This window comes from Symphalangus syndactylus, chromosome 4, assembly GCF_028878055.3.
Source record: "Symphalangus syndactylus isolate Jambi chromosome 4, NHGRI_mSymSyn1-v2.1_pri, whole genome shotgun sequence".
Lineage (NCBI taxonomy): Eukaryota > Metazoa > Chordata > Mammalia > Primates > Hylobatidae > Symphalangus > Symphalangus syndactylus.
Genome location: NC_072426.2, coordinates 81,933,565 through 81,954,512, shown reverse-complemented (window position 1 = coordinate 81,954,512; position 20,948 = coordinate 81,933,565). Strand labels below are relative to the sequence as shown.

General features: G+C 42.3%; 1 long non-coding RNA gene across 1 annotated transcript in view; it reads left to right on the top strand.

Moving 5' to 3' along the window:
• The first annotated feature begins 9,672 nt into the window (after window positions 1-9,672).
• The window catches only part of LOC134736375 (uncharacterized), a 54,696-nt gene continuing 43,420 nt past the window's right edge, over window positions 9,673-20,948 (top strand). The window contains exon 1 of the long non-coding RNA XR_010120351.1: window positions 9,673-10,687. This is a non-coding gene — a long non-coding RNA (uncharacterized lncRNA). The remainder of the gene's footprint in view (window positions 10,688-20,948) is intronic.

Below are 20,948 nucleotides of genomic sequence, written 5' to 3'. Positions count from 1 at the left end.
GTCTCTCTCCCACTTTTGAAGTCCCCAGTGTCTATTGTTTTTATCTTTATGTCTAGGTGAACCCGATATTTAGCCCTTGCTTGTAAGTGAGAACATGTGGTGTTTTATTTTCTATTTCTGCATTAGTTCACTTAGGATAATGGCATCCAGCCGCATCCATGCTGCTGCAAAGGACACGATTTTATTCTCTTTTATGGCTGTGAGTGCTTGCATTTTACATCAGACACAGGTGTCCATTGTCAGCATCCTCAGTTCCCTCAGAAGGAAGGGTCACCTTTTCTTTCAGTGTTCAGTAGAACTGGGTGTGGTCTCCAGCTCACTTATGGTGGAGGCTGCGGATACTGTTGGTTGCCAGCCAATGTCCATTTCCTTCTTTGGAAAAAAGAAAAAGAGATAGGAAAGAAGGAAAAGGACAAGAAGGAAGGAAGGAAGAAAGGGAAAGAGGGAGGGAGGAAGGAAGGAAGGAAAGGAGGGAAGGAAGGGAGGAAGGAAGGAGGGAGGGAGGAAAGAGGGAAGGGGGAAGAGAAGAAAGAGAGAAGGAGGGAGGGAAAGAGGGAGGGAAAGGAGAGAGAAAAACCAACTTGTCTGTAGCAGCAACATGCCAGCCCCTAGTTATGGCTCATGCCCACTTGTATTTTTCATACTCTACTTACAACCCAATAGTGGGTCATGAAATTAATTTGGTCGATGATGTGACTAGTACTTAAAAAATGCAAGGGAAAATATCAGTGTACAGCACAAATAGTAAATATAAGTTGTGTTTTGTGGAACTTTTTGTTTGCATTGTTTATGTTTCAGTTATGTGTGCCTCTTACTGTGGGTTACAGTTAAAAAAAAACAAAACAGCTGTGTAAGTCTTGACAATCCTTTTCATAGCTTTTTTTTCAGTGAAGCTAGAAGTGGCCGTACTACGACCTACTTCTGGACGCAGAGACAGGGGAAGGTGTGCTGGGGGAGAAGAGATCTGAGGGATGGTGAAGATAACTTTTGCTTTTCTGGTAGAAAGAACAGATGTCTCTCCTGCCTGCCTGTCTCAAATGAGGACATTATGTGTAATGTCTGGAACATTGGCAGCCATGTTGAGATCATAAAGCAACATGTCCGCATGCTGAGACTGGCAGAGCATAAAGATCAAAGGTGTCTGGATCCTTCTTAACATCATGGAGCTTCTGCACCATCCCTGCACTGCCTACTCCAGACTCCCTACCATGGAGAAAAATTAGCCCCTATTTCTTCAAGGCAGAGGTTGGTAAACCTTTTCTGTACAGGGCTGGATAGTAAATATTTTAGGCTTTGTGGGCTAAATGGTCTGTGTCACAACTACTTACCACTACTGGGGTAGTTTGAAAGTAGCCATAGACAATATGTAAACCAAAGGACATGGTTGTGGTTCTCATAAAACTATTTTAAAAAATGGATGGCAGGGCTATAGTGTGCCAACCCCTTCCCTAGATGATCTTGTCCCTTAATTGTCTCTCTGACCTCATCTCCTCCTACTGCCTCTCCTCCCTGCTCTGATCACACTGTTTCTTCCACATACCCAGCCTGTTCCTGTCAGGGTTATTCCTTCCCTTGGAGGGCTCTTTCCCCAGATGTCCACAGCGCTCCCTCCTTTCCCTGCTTCAGGTCTTTAATCACAAATCACCTCCTTTTTAAGGCCTTCCCTGGGCCCTCTGTAAAATGCCTGTCCCTGACCCACACATACCACTCTGGCATGCTGTATATTCCAGTCTTTATCATGAGCTCCTGGAGGAAGAGACAACTATGCTTCCTTAAATACTGATTCTGTCTGGATTGTCACAGTGTTTAATCAATATCTGAAGTATGATTGATTTTTTGTTTCTTTTTGCGAGATTCAGGTAAGAAACCAGACTCAGGGAGGCCGAGTTCCCCCTCCAAATGACATGTGCAGATAGTGGTAGAGTCCAGGTTTGTGCCTGGTGGCCCCATGTGGTGGTGTCTGTACCACCCGGGAGTGAGGAAAAAACATCTACCTCTAATGGAACACACTGGGTCTCAGGGGAGCCAAGGCCACACAGAAGTTCCTGCAAGACTCCTTGTTCCAGGGCACCACCCCAGTAAAGGAGGCCTTTGGGAGTCCATTAAGTGAGCAGGGCATCCTGTTCATCTTGGGCAATTGCATTCTTTTTGGCCTTCCTACCTCAGAAAGACTTAGGAAATGCTGTTATTCTGCAAACAGTTTGGACTGATTTATAAGATCCATAAAAAGACAAATGGAAACACTCACGAGCCAGTGTTTTTATGAAAGAGCCACAAAGGATAAATTTGTGTTTGACTTGCAAGTAGGGAAGCTCATAAGAGCCTAAGAGCTTGATAAAGCCTACTGGGCCCGTCTGTCAGGCAGGCTGCTCTGTGTGGTTTTGGCTTGAGGCATGTTGGCACCAGGGCACAGCTTCCAAAAGACCGAAAAATTACCTTTTTCCCTTCGGTGCTCCCAGGGGGAAATGCCTGGGTACAATCACATGTTGTTGAGATGTAATTTAGATTTTTGAGTCCTGAAAAATAGGTTTATATATCTTGATGTAAATGATATTAATAATGAGAACCATTTTCAAGCCATTCTCTTAAGACGGTAAATGGGATTTTGAATTAATTTCCGATCGATCTGATTGATTCCTTAAGGCCTTTTATGGATGGCTTTATGTGATTTTTTCCCCCTTCATTGTATCCAACATTAAATTTAAAACAAATGACTTTTACTTCTCTTTCTTTCTTTCTCTCCTCTCTCTCCCTCCCTCCCCTTCTTTCTTTTCCTTCCTTCCTTCCTTCCTTCCTTCCTTCCTTCCTTCCTTTCCTTCCTTCCTTCCTTTCTCTCTCTCTCCTTCCTTCCCTCCCTCCTTCCCTCCTTCCTTCCTTCCTTCCTTCCTTCCTTCCTTCCTTCCTTCCTTCCTTCCTTCTTTCCTTCCTTCCTTCCTTCGTTCCTTCCTTCCTTCCTTCCTCTTTCCCTCCCTCCCTGCTTGCTTGCCTTCCTTCCTTCTATCTCCTTCCTTCCTTCCTTCCTTCCTTCCTTCCTTCCTTCCTTCCTTCCTTCCTTTTTTCTTTCTCTCTCTCTCTCTTTCTTTCTTTCTTTCTTCTCTCTCTCTTCAAGCAGGGCTTGCTTGCTCTGTCCCCTAGGCTGGAGTGCAGTGACAATCACAGCTCACTGCAACCTTGACCTCCTATGCTCCAGCGATCCTCCCACTTCAGCCTCTTGAGTAGCTGGAACTATAGCCATGTGTAACCACACCCAGCTAATTTCTAAAATTTTTGTAGAGACAGGGTCTCTCTATGTTGTCCAGCTGGTCTCTAACTCCTGGACTCAAATGGTCCTCCTGCCTCGGCCTCCCAAAGTGCTGGGAATTCAGGCATGAGCCACTATGCCTCACCACAAATGACCTTTTCAAGCAATTTTTCAAAAGGTCTGTGTGATTCCAAATGTGTATTCTTTAGAAAACAGTTGATGATTGTGCGTGCTTGATAGGAAGAGACCATGTACAGAACGTTTCTTGCTCTGTTTGCTTTGGTGAAATCCTTGAGCAATGAGGTCATGCCATTGCATGATCTTAACATACAGAAGACTTTGTATTTACCATCAATTTTCAGGTGAATTCTCAAAAAATCTGCATACCACTTATCTTGATTTCTATATGAAATAGTTTTCATTAACTCCATTTGTTAGCATATGAATAATAACTTTAGGTTAATATATTTTACTCTTCAACCCGTACCAGAGGCAGGCTAGAAATGATAATTTATTCTCCAAATGCACATAAAGTTTAATGATATATGCTATGTAAGTGCCTTCTTGTTAAACAGACAGACATAAATGCACAGATTTTATGTATTATTTTTCCATTATGATTATGCTTTAGAAAAGCCTTTGCATGCCACTCTGCAGAACTAATAAGTGCCTGAGCACAGGGTTTCCTAGGATGGGGGGAGCTTGCTTTAAAAGATGGTGTAGTTAAAAACTGCTGCTGAAACTTGTTTTTGAGGAAAAAATAAATGCTTGGCTCAAGCACTTTCTCTACTTGGTCTCTGAGAAAAGGGTGAGCTATCTCACACATGTCTACTCCGAACACATCTGTGAGGACAAGGACGGTCTGAAAGCCTACATGCAGAGAACATAACTAGGCCTGGTTTGTTGATAGCTTTTTCCCTTTATCCTCACCTCCCTATCTTCCTGCTACTAAAAATATCTATCTATCTATCTATCTATCTATCTATCTATCTATCTATCTATCATCTATCTATCCATCTATCTATCTAATCTATCTAGATATAGATATAGATTTATCCAACAGAACAAACTGGAAGGCTGGAAGAGGACATCTCTTCACTTTCCTAGGCTGCCCCTGCCTCCCCAGGACTGTGTCACCTCCCCACCCATCCACACTTCACTACCCTTCTACCTTTGCCTTGGGCTGTTCTCGTGTGGGGCACAGACAGTGTGGGGCTGCTGGTAAGCTGATTATTATTAATGGACGTTGTAACTGCTGTGAGTTGATAACATCTTAAAAATAAGACAAAAATAATTACGATGATGCAAGACTCCTGAACAAACTGCATTTTCAATATAACTCTAATTTTAACAGCATCAGAAAGCAGCTTTATGTTGTTCAATATTTTGATCATTTAACAAACAGCAGCACTGTAAAAGGAAAGTAGGCACAAAACAGTTCAGTGTAGGAGGGTTTACAGAAGGACGGCGCTTCTCAAAGGAGAATGTCTTAAAAATGGATTTTCCTCCACAAAGAGCCTGGTGTTGCAGCTTGGGCTGCAGAATTCCTATGAATAGTGAGATACCACTGAGATGCAAAGCTGTGAACTAGTAAGTGATCAGGACCTTCCCTCAAGCCAGGATGTGAAACAGCCAGAGGAAGTGGAGACCTCCCAGATGGAGAAGGAAAGGAACCTTGAGAGGGCACAGCACATATGCGCAAACAAGGGCGATCTGTCCAGCTCCTGGACTGCACATTTTAAAACACACCATCCTCAGGGCATTCTGGGAAAACCCACCAGCCAGACAATGTGGCTGCTCCCACGTCCTGGGGGGAAGCTCTGTCCTCTCTATCTCTTTTAAGTATGCAGCTTCCAAGGAATGTAAAACATTCCACAAGGAGGAAGGGCCAAGCTGGCCCACAGCTAGCTAGACTTGACCTGTTAACCCTGTGTTTAAAGATGCTTCAGTTGAGTTGACCTCACCTCCCAGCCTGCCATCAAAGCCACCTCTGTTAAGCCTCCCGTTTGATGGGGGCTGCCCATGCCCAAGCTGCCTTCCCAGTCTTCCTAACTGTGAACTAAGGACTAGTGTTTAAGAAAGGATAGAGCCATGTAATTGCAAATTGTCTTAAGTTTTGTCTCATTTGGGGATCATCTCTGGCTTTTTACCTTGGAAACAAATGCTCTCAAAATAATGAATAAGCTGTCAACCTTACAGCTGAGACAGAATTAGAATGATTAGTGTATTAATCAGGGTTATTCCAGAGAAACAGTATATATATTTATGTATATCTCCCATTGAGGTCAAGAAAGACATGCGTATAGCTAGCTAGGTAGTTCACTATATAGCTAGATAGATAGATTATAAGGAATATTTGGCTCATGTAATTGTGGGCTGCCAAGTTCAAAGTCTGCCAGGCTGACCCCAGCAGGCTAGAGATTCAGGTAAGTTGATGTTGCATTGTTAAGTCTGAAATCTGCAGGCCAGCAAAGTGGAAACTGAATCAGGGTTTCCATGTTACAGTCTTGAGGCACAATCGCTTCTTTTTCAGGGCACTTCAATCTTTGCTTTTAAAGCCTTTAGTTGATTGGATGAAGCCCACCCACATTACAAAGGGAAGTCTTCATTACTCAAAGTCTGCTGATTTATATGTATGTGTCATCTGAAAAAATACCTTCACAGCAACATCAAGACTGGTGTTTGATCAGACACATAATAGGCTAACCAAGTGGACACCTAGAATTAACCATCACAACCAGTAAGCGTGGAGAGTTTGACCCACAGCTCATACCATGTTTTATCAGGACAGACTCTGTAGCAGAGCATGGCCTGATGCCACGGCATTCCAAGGTTCCTTAGCATGTAATGGTGTCTCTTTTCCCTGGGATTTTATCTACTTGTGCAACCTGTGGCAATTTTTGAGAAATGTTTGCTACTCCATTGGTCTAATGAGTCAACCTTTGGGATGGGCAAACATTTTCTGTAAAGGACCAGATAATGAATATTTTCCTATTTGCAGGCCGCACTATCTCTCTTGCAACTGCTCAAGCAAAAGCAGCCATAGGCAATATGTAAGTGAATGAGTGTGGCTGTGTTCCAATAAAACATTATTTACAAATATAAGCAGAGGGCCTGATTTGGGCCATAGGTGAAGAAGAGTTTGTATGATATCTCCCTTTGGCAGGGATATTTTCTCCCCGCCAAACATGGTGAAGGGGATGGGTAAGTGACACTGTGGGCTGGGATGCTTTTAGTTGTGAGGAATAAAAAACCCAAACAATGGGGATTTTATGACCTCACATAATAAAAATCCCCAGCAATGGGTAGCTCCAGACTTGGTTTATTCAGTGTCCCAAAGTCATCTTGAAGGACTCAAGTTCTTTCTTTCTTTGCTCATTGCCATCTTCAGCATATTGGTTTAATTCTCCTTGATATTTGCAAATGATTTCTGTGCTTTCCCTCAGACACGCCCACATTCAGGGGAAGAAGAGGAAGAGTGTTCCAATGAGGCTCCTTTTATTTTTTTATTTTTTGAGACAGGGTCTCACTCTGTTTCCCAGGCTGGAGTGAGTGGTACGATCACAGCTCACTGCAGCCTTGACCTCCCAGGATCAGGTGATCCTCCCACCTCAGCCTCCTAAGTAGCTAGGATCACAGGTACATACCACCACACCTGACTAATTTTTTGTAGAAATAGGGTCTTACTTTGTTGTCCAGGCTGGTCTCAAACTCCTGGGCTCAGGCAATCCTTCCGTCTTAGCCTCCCAAAGTGCTGGGTTTACAGGTGTGAGCCATGGCGCCCCACCTAGGGATCCTTTTAGTACTGAGGGAAGGAAACCTTTGCCAGAAGCTTCCCAGTCACCTTCCCTTTCTTCCCATTGGCCAAGACTAGGGTGCAGGCACCTTGGGGAGGGTGGACCACTGTGACTGACCCAGTGCAGGACATGGCTGGCCAAGAGGAGGAAGGTACATAAGCCAGGACAATTCAAGCTCCATCAGAAAGCTGGGGGTCAATAGTATCCCCTGGGAGAAGCTCTGCAATGCCTGCCACAACCCTGCAGAGTCCCAGCAGCTGAGGGGGTCTATTCCAGGGGCGAGATCACGGCCTACAATGTGTGAGCTGGGTCTCAAGAGGGAGAGAGGGAACAGGCTGGAGAGACGGAAGTCTGGGAGAGCAGCTCCTTGGGAGAGCACCATGCATGAGGAGTGAGGCTTGGGGCAGCTGGGAGAGGACCCAGATATGGGGAGAGAGAGAGGGTGTGTGGCCAGGAGCACAGGGGGCCACTCAGGCCTGAGAAATGGGAACTGAAAATGCTCTGGTGAAGAGGAGAGCAGCAGCTGGGCCTAAGAAAAGCCCCCATGGGCTGCTGGAGGCTTGGGGAGGTGGCAGTGAGCTCTGGGCTCTGGGCACAAGAGGCTTTTGGAGGCTGGGTGCTGGCTGGACTCTGTTTGCCAGCCTTCTCTGTAAGTCCCAGGCATTGGAGCACAGCAAACAGGAATAACAGGAGACCTGGGCCCTTAGAAGGAAACTGAGGAGCAGCCTGGATGTCCATGCTGTGTTCCTGAGTATTAAGGTGACATTTTCTTGGCCACTTTTTATCTGCATGGTGTTGGGGAGACCCTGCTGAGGCTAGGGTTCTTGTTCTGGTCTTGGAGGTGGTAGGGCTGGGGCCTGGTGGGAGAGCTTGGCATAGCTCCCAGGCTCTGCTAGGGCCCAGCTCTGCTCAGGAATTATCAGTCACTCAGGGAAAACCCAAAGGGCACTAGGCCTCCAGCAGTCAGCAGCAGTCACAACCAAAGTGGGGAGTGGCTCCGTTTGCCTTCTCCACCTGAGCTAGTGCTCCCCTTTCTCGTGCTTCCTTTATCTCCCACATCGATCAGCCACTTTTTCCTCCTCTTCATCTCCACTGCCACACCCCACCTTGAACACTTAGCATCCCAGGTGACTTAGCTGGAGGGAACCTGCTATGGACCGAATTGTGTTCTCCTAAATTCATATGTAGAAGCTCTAATCCCGTGTGATGGTGTTAGGAGATAGGGACTTTGCAGGGTGACTGGATCATTTGCATGGAACCCTGCTGTGTAGGATTAGTGCTTCTGTAAGCAGAGACATAAGAGAGATGACTTCTTTCCCCCACGTGAGACTATAGCAAACAGGCAGCTGTCTGTGACCCGGGAAGCCAGCCCTCCCTAGAACCTGATCATGCTGGCACCCTGATCTTGGACTTCTAGCCTCCCCTCCAGAACTGCGAGGAATAAATGTTTGTTGTTTGAGCCACCCAGTGTATGGTATTTGTTATGGCAGCCCAAACTGAGTGAAATAGAACCTTAGGGGTTACCTGGTCAAAACCCCCCTTGTTCAGATGATGAGAGGAGAGAGGCCCAGGCCATCAGGCAGGTGAGGTCTATGGCCAGCCTCAGACTTTGGTTTCCTGATGGCATTAAGAATCTCTGCTCTGAGCCTGGAATGAATACAGGCTCTACCTGTTTTTTAGTTGTGTGCAAATTACCATGCACTATGGTTTCCCATCTATAGAACGGGGCTGTAAGGGACCTGGCCTCACAGGCTCTGGGGATTGGAGGAGATGGAGCAGGCAAAGCACTGAATCCACTGAGGTCTCAGTCTCTCAGTGATTATCATCATCGTTGTTGATATGCCTGCTTGCCTTATATTCTTTGTACTGCACAAACACCTTCTTTGTTATATATGGAAAATAAATCCACCTGCTTCAGACTCTGATGGACTTGGCCATGCTTCCTTTGTCCCAAGATAGACAATGATGTGCATGATAAGATTCTAGCTCTGCTTCTGAAGGTCAACTCAAATCTACCTTCCAAGACTTCCCTCTGCCTGACTTCCTCCTCATAGCACACTGTTTGTGATTTTACTGTAGTGCCATGTCTGCCTCATGTCAGTCACACATTTGGCTTGTCTAGAGAGCACACAGCATGCCAGACTCACCCCTTCAGTCCAGCACCTTGTGTGATGCCTGGTCCACACAGTAGGTGCTTAGTAAATGTTTTCTGAGTTAAACTGACTTTTGCCCTTAGCAACCTATTCTCTAAGTTTATGCTGGTGCTGCTGGTTTAAAAGAAAGGAACATGTTTCAATGTGGAAAGAGGAACTCAAGACTTGGGGCCTGCAAATACCTCACCCAGTTTCCTGGAAGCTGGAAACTGAAGCTATAGTGGGCTGGTGGCACCCTCACCCCTGGTGGAGCGTGTGCAGCCTCAGGTAGAAGCACCTATTTAGGGACAAATGAATAATCAAAGGCATGGCCCATTTGCTTTACTCTTGATCTGCTCTTTAATGGGAAATTTGATTTGAAACTCACAGAGTCTTCCATGTCAATGAGGTGGTAGACATCTGTTTGGATGGGCTCTTGCTCCTGCCCCAGTTATTCCCAGTACAATCTTCTGTGGTTCTGATGCTCCCCACTTCCTCCAGATCCCTGTCCTGAGCCTATGCAAGCTTTCTAGAAGCTCATACTGTGAAAAGAATTGCACAGCATATGTTTAGACACAGTGCTGGGTTTTCCTTGGGCTTGCTCTTAAGTTTGGGCAAATGCTCCCTAGTAATGTGCACAGCTGGGCATCCCTGAGGCTTGGAGCTGGCAAAACCTTTTGGGATGGCCTTATCCCTTGGGTTGCATGTGGGCAATGACCCCAGGCTCCAAATCCCAGCAGAGTCAAATGGGACCATACTCCTGGACTCCTGACTTCCTGGATGCTGCTATTCTTTCTATGCAGCTGTCTCACCCTTGTCATAATGGGAAACTCAGGGCATAACATTCCACTTTACTGCAACTTGGCTTCTCGAAATATCTCTTCTCTTCTGTGCAAAGATCATGACTCAGTTCTTCCTTCTTCTGTGGACAATGACAAGACATTCAGCCAGTCAAGCAAGTCCCATGGGAAAGCCCCATTTTGGCCAGCAGAGACAGTTCCTCTTTATCTCCCGAGAACACTACCCTTTTGCTCCCCTTTCCAGGTAGTCAAACAGCTAACTGTTCACCAGCAGGTTAGCAGCTGAGCCCAGGGCTTTGAGGGACAGATGACAGCTGGATGGCTGACCAGCTTGCAGAGAAAGCTTGAAATCTTGGGCACACAGGGAATGCAGCAAGAGATTTTCCCATTTGGACATACCGAAGAGTAAGTTCTCTTTGAGAGACTGGTGAGGAGTGAGATGGGGTAGAATTCCAGGAAAAGGGGATGAAGTTTGTTTCTCACGCAAACATGCCATCAGCAAGGTATGGGCTCTAGGCTGAGCTGACAGCAGCAGATAGGGCTTGATGAGCATGACTTCCAGCCTGCAGAGAGAGCTGCATTCCCGCAAGAAGGGAGCACATGGCCCCAGAGCAGCTGTAGGCACCAATGTCCCAGGAAAGAAGCATTCTGGGGCCAGGAAGATCCTGCCAATACTTCACTTATATCATAATATTTAATTCTCAGCCATTTGTGAAGGTCAGTACTATTATTATTGCTTTTTTTTCTGTTTTTTTTTAATGTATTTTTTATTATTATACTTTAAGTTCTAGGGTACATGTGCACAACGTGCAGGTTTGTTACGTATGTATACATGTGCCATGTTGGTGTGCTGCACTCATTACCTCATCATTTACATTAGGTATATCTCCTAATGCTTTCCCTCCCCCTTCCCCCCACCCCACAACAGGCCCCGGTGTGTGATGTTCCCCTTTCTGTGTCCAAGTGTTCTCATTGTTCAATGCTACAGAATGGGAGAAAAGTTTTGCAATCTACTCACCTGACAAAGGGCTAATATCCAGAATCTACTATTGCTTCTTTATAAATGGAGAAACAAAGGCTCAGAGGAGTTCCACTAGCTGGCCACATAGCTGGTGAAGGGCAGATATAGGGCTCAAGCCTAGGTCTTGTGTACTTGATGGTCAAAGTTCTCATCAGTGCACTCCATTTCCTCATGGTCATGGTAAAAAAGTAAAAATTAGGAGCAGTACTTTAGGACTCAGTAGCTCAGATGCCTCATTTTCTAGCAAAACAACTATTTTACTGGACAAAATGACAAATATTAATTCATTTAAATCTCTGGAAATTGTCCTAAGGGCACACAGCAAATGGAGAAACATTCATTTAAGAAAATCTACTAAATTTTGGTAAAAACAGTGAGGGAGGGTCCATGGCATTTGACCCATGACCCACTCCCCTACCCTCTCTCAGCTCTGCCTTATGGAAACTCTGCCCTAGGGGCTCTACTCTGGGCAGGTGTGGTCAAGAACACGGGGGCTTCCTCTCCCTGTAGCTCTCAGTCTAGGCTATAATTTCACTCTGGGAGGGACAAGATGCTGCTGTGTCTCATCCCACTTGGCCCTGTGTTGCAGAAGCTCTATTCTAGGGAGGCACGGCCAAGATAACTTAGGTTTACTTTCTCTTCTGAGCACCGAGTCATTTAGCAGAAGCTCTGTTGCAGGAGCAACTGGTTGAGAATACTGGAGCCTTGATTACTCCACCCCAACTCACTCCTAGGGCAGAGGTTCCACACTGAAAGGGGCAAGGTGAGAATACCAGGGGCCACTTCCCCTAGAACCTACTTGTAGAGCAGAGGTGTCACTTCCCCTAGTACCTACTTGTAGAGCAGAGGTGTCACTCCAGGGAAGCAGGTAGTTCCCACTCTCAGCTCCTGTGCAGTGCTGCAGACGTTTTACCCAGGGAGAAAGCAGACAGTAAGAATGAAGAGCTTATAGCTCTGCCTGAGAGGAAGGATTTTGTTCAGGACAGGATATGGATAATTCTGTGCATCATACTGTTATTGAAAACAATGAATATCTTGGGGAGAGGAATTAAAAGTGCCCATAACTCCATGAAACCGGTAGCAAAAACAAAAGGGCAGGACACCCAGAAATTTAACAAGTAACTGGGAAAAGAGACAGCCAAGATCCCAAGAGCCCTCTTGGCATCACAGTCAATTCTGGGAATTGAGAAGGCTGGGCAAATACTAGGCTATAGCCAGTCAGGAGCAATCAGAGCAGAATGTGGGGCAACTTGAAAACACTCCCCAATTTACACACAAATCCATTTAAAAAAAAAGTATAGATGCCTTCACTGGCACAAGGGGCTTAAGCACATGCTCTGACCAAACCCTAGACTGGGGCAACTCCTAGAAAGCTAGGTCAAAAAAATAAAATCACATATATCTCAGGCAGTCTAGATCACAGTTTTGTAGGCTCAAGATTGTGTCCTCTTAGAAGTGATCAGAGAAGAGACATCCAAGCTACTGGTCCCTAGATGAATGTAGGAATAAATGTAACCTCTTTGAATTTTGATAGAGGCCTCCAAGCCTTATGCCCCTAGTTAGATACTTACTTAAGAGGTAAGTATCTTATTGGTTAAGGGGTCTTAACCACAACTTTTGACCAGTAAATGGCTTATGCTGACCTAGGAGAAATTCTGAGGTAACCAGTCTAAAAGATAAGGACAGGGAGCAAGGACATCAAAAGCTAAACATTGGGGAAAAAGTGACTGACTTCATAGAATTAGCCCATACCAGTCAATAAACAAATGAATAAACAAACAATAACAAGAGACCAGGTGAAAAAGGAGGGAGAATCAGTATCCAAAATTGATACCAATTATGCTCTAAAATGTTTAAGTAAGGGAGGGTGATCCACAGGGAAAATTGCAAGCAATAGACACAACTTTTGAGGGGGCCCAGATGTTGAACTTAGCTAATAAAGACATCAAAGCAGCTGTTATAAATATGTTCACAGAACTAAAGGAAACTACATTTAAAGAATGAAATAAAAGTATGATTATATCTTACAAAATAAAGAAAAGAGATATAAATTATTTTTAAAACAGACCAAATGGAAATTCTAGATTTGAAAATTACAATAAATGAAAATAAAACTTCACTAAAGAGACTCAACAGTAGATTTGAGATAGCACATGAAAGAATTAGCAAACTTGAAGATAAATTGACAGAGATTATGCAACCTCAATGACAGTAAAAAGAATGAAGAAAAAGGAACACAGCATCAAACTAATGTGGGACACTATTAAGCACACCAACATATCCATAATGGAAGTGTTAGAAGGAGAGGAGAGAAAAAAGGAGAAGAATAAATATTCTAAGAAATAATGGTTGAAGAATTCCCAAGTTTGATGAAAAACATTAATATGAACATCAAAGAAACTCAATTAACTTCAAGAATAAATGCAGAGACCTACATTCAGACACATTTTCGTAAAAATGTTGAAAGACAAAGACAAAGAGAAAATCTTGAAAGCAGTAAGAGAAAAATGACTCATCACACATAAGGGAACCCCAGTGAGAATAACAGCTGATTTTTTATCAAAAACAATGGAGACCAGAAGGCAGTGTGAGGACATTCAAAGTGCTGAAAGTAAAAACAAAAAACAAAAACAGAAACTGTTGACCAAGAATAGTATATCTAGCAAAACTCTTTCGGAAACAAAGCTGAAATAAAGATATTCCCAGGCAAACAAAACCTGAAAGAGTTTGTTGCTAGCAGACATATCCACCTAATAAGAAATAATAAAGAAAGCTCTTCAGGCAATGACAATAGCAGCACAAAGGAGACAGATGGAAACAAAGCTACATTGCAGAAATGAAATGAAACCAGATGGTAACTTGAACTCAAAGAAGGATATGAGGAGAACTAGAAATGATAAATAAAAAGGTTAATATAAGAAGTGAAAAATATATACTCTTTTCTTCTTTCAGCTTCTTTATAAGACTTGATTGTAAAAAGCAATAATGACAACAATGTGTTGCTGGGTTTGTAATATTTATAGATCTAATACATATTAGTAGTAGTATAGAAAGTTGAGGACAGAATGGAGCTATACAGGAGTAAAGTTTTTATATTTCAATGGAATTAAGTTAGTATAAATCTAAGGTAGATTTTGATATGTTAAGACCTGTGTTATAATCACTAGAGCAATCTCCAAGAAATTAACTAAAAGGAACTAAATTTTTGCACTAGAAAGTATTTATTTATACAAAAGAAGGCAGTAAAAGGGGAGCACAGAAACAAAAAATACACAAGATATATACAAAAGTAGAAGCAAAGTAGAGGAGAAAATGAAGAGAAGTTGGCGAATAGGTCACATATATAGTTAGACAGAATATATATATATATAAGTTCTAATGTTTGACAGCAGAGTAGGGTGACTATAATTAGCAGCGATGTATTGTATATTTTAATGTTGCTAGCAGAGAGGAATTGAAATGTTCCCAACATATAGAAATGATAAATACCTAAGGTGATGGATAACCCAGGTACACTGACTTGATCATTATATGTTCTATGCATGTAACAAATACTCTAATGTATCCCATAAATATGTAAAATATTGTGTATCAATATAAAAAAGCAAAATGAGATATATAAATCCCATCATATCAATAACATAAAATGTAAATGAATTCAGTGATCAAATCAAAAGGTGGTGGTTACTGTATTGGATAACAAAACAAGATTTAACTCTATGTTGTCTACAGGATACACACTTTAGTTTCAAAGACACAGGTTGAAAGTAAAAGATGAAAACCTGATACACACTTTAGTTTCAAAGACACAAACAGGTTGAAAGTAAAAGATGAAAACTATTTCCTGGGCAAATAGCAATCATAAGAGAACTGGAGTAGCTACAGTAATATCAGACAAAATTGACTTTAAAACAAAAAAGTTACTAAAGGTAAAGAGAGACATTCCATAATAATAAAAAGTCAATGCGTAAGAAGATATAAAATTACTGGCTTGCATGCATCTAACATTAGAGCCTTGAACACATTAAGCAAAACCTAACAGAACTAAAGGGAGAAACAGGCACATTAATTATAATAAAGACTTTAATATCCCACCTTGAATAATGAGTGGAACGAATCAGATGATCAACAAGGATATAGAAGACTTGAACAACAATACAAACCACTTAGACTTAACAGACCTCCACAAAGCACACCATCCAACAACAGGAGAACACACATTCTACTTAAGAGCATGTGGAATACACTTCAAGTTAGACAGTATGGTAGGCCATAATACAAATCCAGTACATTTAAAGGAATTGAAATCATAGCAAATGTGTTTGCCACCCACAGTGGAATTGAGTTAGAATAGGTATAAATTAAATAACACACTCCTAAATAACCAACAGTTCAAAAGAATAAATCACAAGGTAAACTAGAAAATAATTTGAGATGAATGAAAACAAAAACACAATATATACCAAAACATATGAAATGCAGTTACAGCAGTGCTCAGAGAGAAATTTATAGCTGTAAATGTCTATATTAACAAATATATGGCCAGACATGGTGGCTCACGCCTGTAATTCCAGCACTTTGGGAGGCCAAAGCAGGTAGATCACCTGCGGTCAGGAGTTCGAGACCAGCCTGGCCAACATGGTGAAACCCTGTCTCTACTAATAATAAAAATTAGCTGGGCGTGGTGGCACACACCTGTAATCCCAGCTACTCAGGAGGCTGAGGCAGGAGAATTGCTTGAATCTGGGAAGCAGAGGTTGCAATGAGCTGAGGTCGTGCCATTGCACTCTGGTCTGGGCAACAAGAGCAAAACTCCGTCTCAAAAAAAAAAAAACAAAGAACAAAATCAAACAAAACCCAAACATATTTCATACCAATAACCCTACTTTCCACCTTAAGAAACTAGAAAAATGAGAGTAAACTAAGTGCAAAGTAAGTAGAAGGAAGGAAAAAATATAGAAAAGAAATAATGAAATAGAGACTGTAACAACAAAGCAGAAAATCAATGAAAACAAGTGGTTTCTTTGAAAATATTGAGAAAATGGACAAAATTTTAGCTAGATTGACCAAGAAAAAAGAGAAGGCTTAAATTACTAAAATGGGGAATAAAAAGAGGGGGCATAATTATTGATTTTATGGAAATAAGAGAGATTACAAAGGAATACTATGCCGACAAATTAGATAACTTAGATAAAATGGAAAAAACTCTAGGAAGACACAAACTGTAGAAACCGATTCAAAGGTGAAATTTTAAAAAAATCTGAGGCTGTATATCAAGTGAAGAGTTTGAATTAGCCCAAGGCCCAAATAACCTCACTGGTGAGTTCTACCAAAATACAACAAAAAATCGATATCAGTCTCTCACAAACTCTCAATAAATAGAAGAGAAGGGGACATTTCTTGATTCTGTGAGAGCAGTATTGCCCTGATTCCAAAATAAGAGAAAGACATCACAAGAATAGAAACTACAGACCAGTATTCCTTATATAGAGAAACACAAAAATCCTCAACAAAATATATCAACATATAAAATATAACCCAGCACCATGTAAAAGGATTACATACCATGAGCAAGTGGGATGCATTACATGAATACAAGGTTGATTAAATATCTGAAAGTCAATTAATGTAATGAACCTTATCAATAAAGGACAAAAACCACATAATCAATTCAATAGAGGCAGAAAGACCATGCAACAAATCCAGTACCATTTCATGATAAAAACACTCAACAAACTGGAAGTAGAAGGAAATGTCCTCAATCTGATGCAGGGCATCTGTGAAAAATCCACCAGTAACATGGTACTCAGTGGTGAAAGACGAAATGCTTTCCCCAACCATCAGGCGCAAGACAAGAATGTTGGCTCTTGTTGCTTCTATTCAACATTGTACTAGATGTTCTAGCTAGAGAAATTAGGCAAGAAAAAGAAAGAAAAGGCTTCCTAATTGGAAGAAGTAAAATTTTCTATATTTGCAGATGACATGATATTGTATGTAGACAATAACAATGTATCCATTAAAAAAAGATTGTATAATACTGCACGGTGGCTCACTCCTATAATCCTGGCACTTTGGGAGGCTGAGGCAGGAGGACTGCTTGAGTCCAGGAGTTTGAGATCAGCCTGGGTAACACAGTGAGACCCTGTCTCTATCAAAAGTAAAAAATTAGGTGTGGTGGTGTGCACCTGTAGTCCCAGCTACTTTTGAGGCTAAGGTAGGAGGATTGTTTGAGCCTGGGAGGTCCAGGCTGGAGTGAGCTGTGATTGTGCCACTGCACTCAGCCTGGGCAACAGAGAAAGACCCCGTCTCAAAAACAAAATACAAAACAAAAAGACTGTAACTAATAAATTTGTTTAGCAAGTTTCCAAAATGCAAAATCCACGTACAAAACCAATCATATTTCTACATTCTAGCATCTGAAAATGAAATTAAGAAAACAATCCCAATCACAATAGCAAGGAAAAGAAGAAAACACTTAGGAATAATTTTAAGAAAAGAAGTGTGAGACTTGCACGTTGGGAACTACAAAACATTGTTGAAAAAATTAAAGATCTAAATACGTGAAAAGACACCATACATTCATGGATCAGAAGATTTAATATTGTTCAGATGGAATGGAATACTCCCCAAATTTATCTACAGAGTCAGAGAAATCCCTATGAAAATCCCAGCTTTCTGTTTTGCAGAAGTTGGCAAGCTGATCCTAAAATTCATATAGAAGTGCAAGGGACCCTGAATAGCTAAAACTATTTTGAAAAATAAGAACAAACTTGGAGGGGGCTCAGACTTCCTGGTTTCAAAACTTACCACAAAGCTACAGCAATAAATGGTGTGGCAATGGCATCAGGATAGACATACAGATCAACGGGCTGGAGTTGCAAGTTCAGAAATAAACCCTTTCATTTACAGTCTATTAATGTTTAACAAAGAGGCCAAGACAGTTCAAGTCAACAAATGGTGCTGTAACAATTGTATATTCACATGTAAAATAAGTTAGATTCCACTTCATACCACCTACAACAGTTATCTCAAAATTGATTATAGATCTAAATGTAAGAACTAAACTATAAAAGTCTTAGAAGAAAATATAGAAATAAATCTTCATAACCTTTGGTTAGGCAATAGAGTCTCAGATTTGACCACAAAAGAATAAACAACAAAGAAAAAAAGAAAAATTGAATTTCACTGAAATTAAATTGTTTCTTCCTTAAAGGATACTATCAAGAAAGTAAAAAAGGCCGGCGCAGTGGCTCATGCTTGTAATCTCAGAACTTTGGGAGGTCGAAGGGGGTGGATCATTTGAAGTTAGAAGTTCAAGACCAGCCTGGCCAACATGGTGAAACCCCATCTCTACCAAAAGGACAAAAATAACCAGGCAGTAGTGGCGTGCACCTGTAATCCCAGCTAATCAGGAGGATGAGGCAGGAGAATCACTTGAGCCTGGGAGGTGGAGGTGGCAGTGAGCTGAGATCACACCACTGCACTCCAGTCTGGGTGACACAGTGAGACCCTGTCTCAAAAAAAAAAAAAAAAAAAAAATTAAAATAAAATAAAAAAATAGAAGAAAGAAAGAAAGTAAAAAGACAGCCTACAGAATGGATGAAAATATTTGCCAATCATATATCTAAAAAGGGTATAGTATTCAGAGTACATTAAAAACTCTTACAACTCAAAATGAAAAGACAAATAACCCAATTAAAAAACAGGCAAAGCATTTGAATAGACACTTCTTAAAGATGATATTCAAAGGCCAATAATTACATGAAAGAAGCTCAACACTACTGGTCATTAAGGAAATACAAAGCCACAGTGCATGTATGACTGTAATAAAAAAAGACGATGACAAATGTTGGCAAGGAGGTGGAGAAATCAGAACCCTCATACACTGCTGGTGGGAAAGTAAAATGGCGCAGCCCCTCTAGAAAACAGTTTGGCATTTCCTCAAGAAGTTAAACACAGAGTTACCATATGCCCCAGCAATTCCACTTCTAGATTTATACCCAAGAGAAATGAAAGCAGATGTTCACGCAAAAACATCTACGTGAATGTTCATAGCAGCGTTATTCCTTATAGGGACAAAGTGGGAACAACCCCAGTGTCCATTAACAGACGAATGGTTAAACAGAAGGTAGTATATCCATACAATGGAGTATTATTCAACCATGAAAAGAAATAAAGATACGTGCCACGACATGGATGAACCTCAGAAATATCACGCTAAGTGAACAAAGTCACAGAAAAACCACTATTATATGATTCAATGTATACGACAGAAAGCAGATTAATGGTTGCTTAGGGCAGGTGATGGGAGGTAGGGAGTGAGTGCGAATGGGTGCTAGGTTGTGTTTGCTTTGGGGGATGATGAAAATGTTGTGAATTTACATTGTGATGAACATAGTTTAAGAATCTACTAGAGGCCTGGCATGGTGGCTCACGCCTATAATCCCAGCACTTTGGGAGGCTGAGGCGGGTGGATCATGAAGTCAAGAGATCAAGGCCATCCTGGCCAAGATAGTGAACGCTGTCTCTACTAAAAATACAAAAATGCTGGGCATGGTGTCATGCGCCTGTAGTCCCATCTACTCAGGAGGCTGAGGCAAGAGAATTGCTTGAACCCTAGAGGCAGAGGATGCCGTCAGCCGAGATCACACCACTGCACTCCAGCCTGGCGACAAAGCGAGACTCCATTTATATTAAAAAAAAAAAAAATCTACTAGGAACTGTTTAGCTGTACACTTTTATTTAAAAATTTTTTAAAGATTATTTTGAGACAGGGTCTCACTCAGTTGCCCAGGCTGGCGTGCAGTGGAATTATCTCAGCTCACTGCAGCCTTGACCTCCTAGGCTCAAACCATTCTTCCATCTTCGCCTCTTGAGTAGCTGGAACTACAGGTGTGTGCCACCATGCCTGGCTAATTTTTTGTATTTTTGGTAGGAACAGGGTTTTGCTATGTTGCCTAGGCTGGTCTCAAATTCCTGGGCTCAAGTGATCCACTCACCTTGGACTCCCAAAGTGCTTGGATTACAGGCATGAGCCACTGTGCTGGCCTAGCTGTACACTTTAAATTGGTGAATTTTATGTTATATGAATTATATCTCAATAAAGATATTTCAGAAAACTAAAAACAAAAGACCACCTTAGGGCTGATGGGAGAGGGAGACAGAGGACCCGTGGTGTGACCCCCAGGGTGCAGCTACTAGCAAATGTGGGATCCACTATGCCTTTCCTCTGAGGTAGGCATTGGGGGCTGTACCCTCCCCAGGCTCTAGCCCTGGAACCTGGAGTGGAGACAGGAGCTCTTGGACCTGAACTGGCCTTGCTACAGACGCAAGTCAGGGTGGTGCTTCCTCAGTGCCCTCTCATGGTGAGTCCCCCATAGGGATAGGGATGTAGTGCAATCACAGTGACTTGTTTGTAGTTCTGAAAAGCACTTGCCCCTGTCTTGTTGAGTTACTGCTGTGATTCCCACTTAATAGGGGAACCTGAGCCAGAGATGCCAAGGGGCTTGAACAAGGTCAGATGTGTATTTGTGGAGGTCGAACGTGCTCAGCCCGGGGCTCTTCTTCCTGTCATTCTGTTCTTCATATACAAAATGCTCCCCTCTCTGCTGAGACAGGGAGGGGGATCAGAGCAGGGCCAGCCCTTCTAGTCTTTGCTTCTTGGCAAGGATGCAGATCATTACAACATCTGCTATGCAGGGATCCTACTGGACAAAGATGTGGTCATAGAGGTCACAGGCTGAGAATCAATGGAGACACGTGGTGCTCATTTGCTTATGAGGAAGATGCCATTTTCTTGCTTGGTCCACTGATGAGTGAGAGTTCTGGCCTATTTAATGATCTCTCTCCAGCTTTTTGTTTTTTATTTTGTAGCCATGAGTGTTTGAGAACTTTACTAACCTAGGTAAGATCATAATTGTCCTGTAATGCTGCACACCAGCAGACACTCTCTTAACT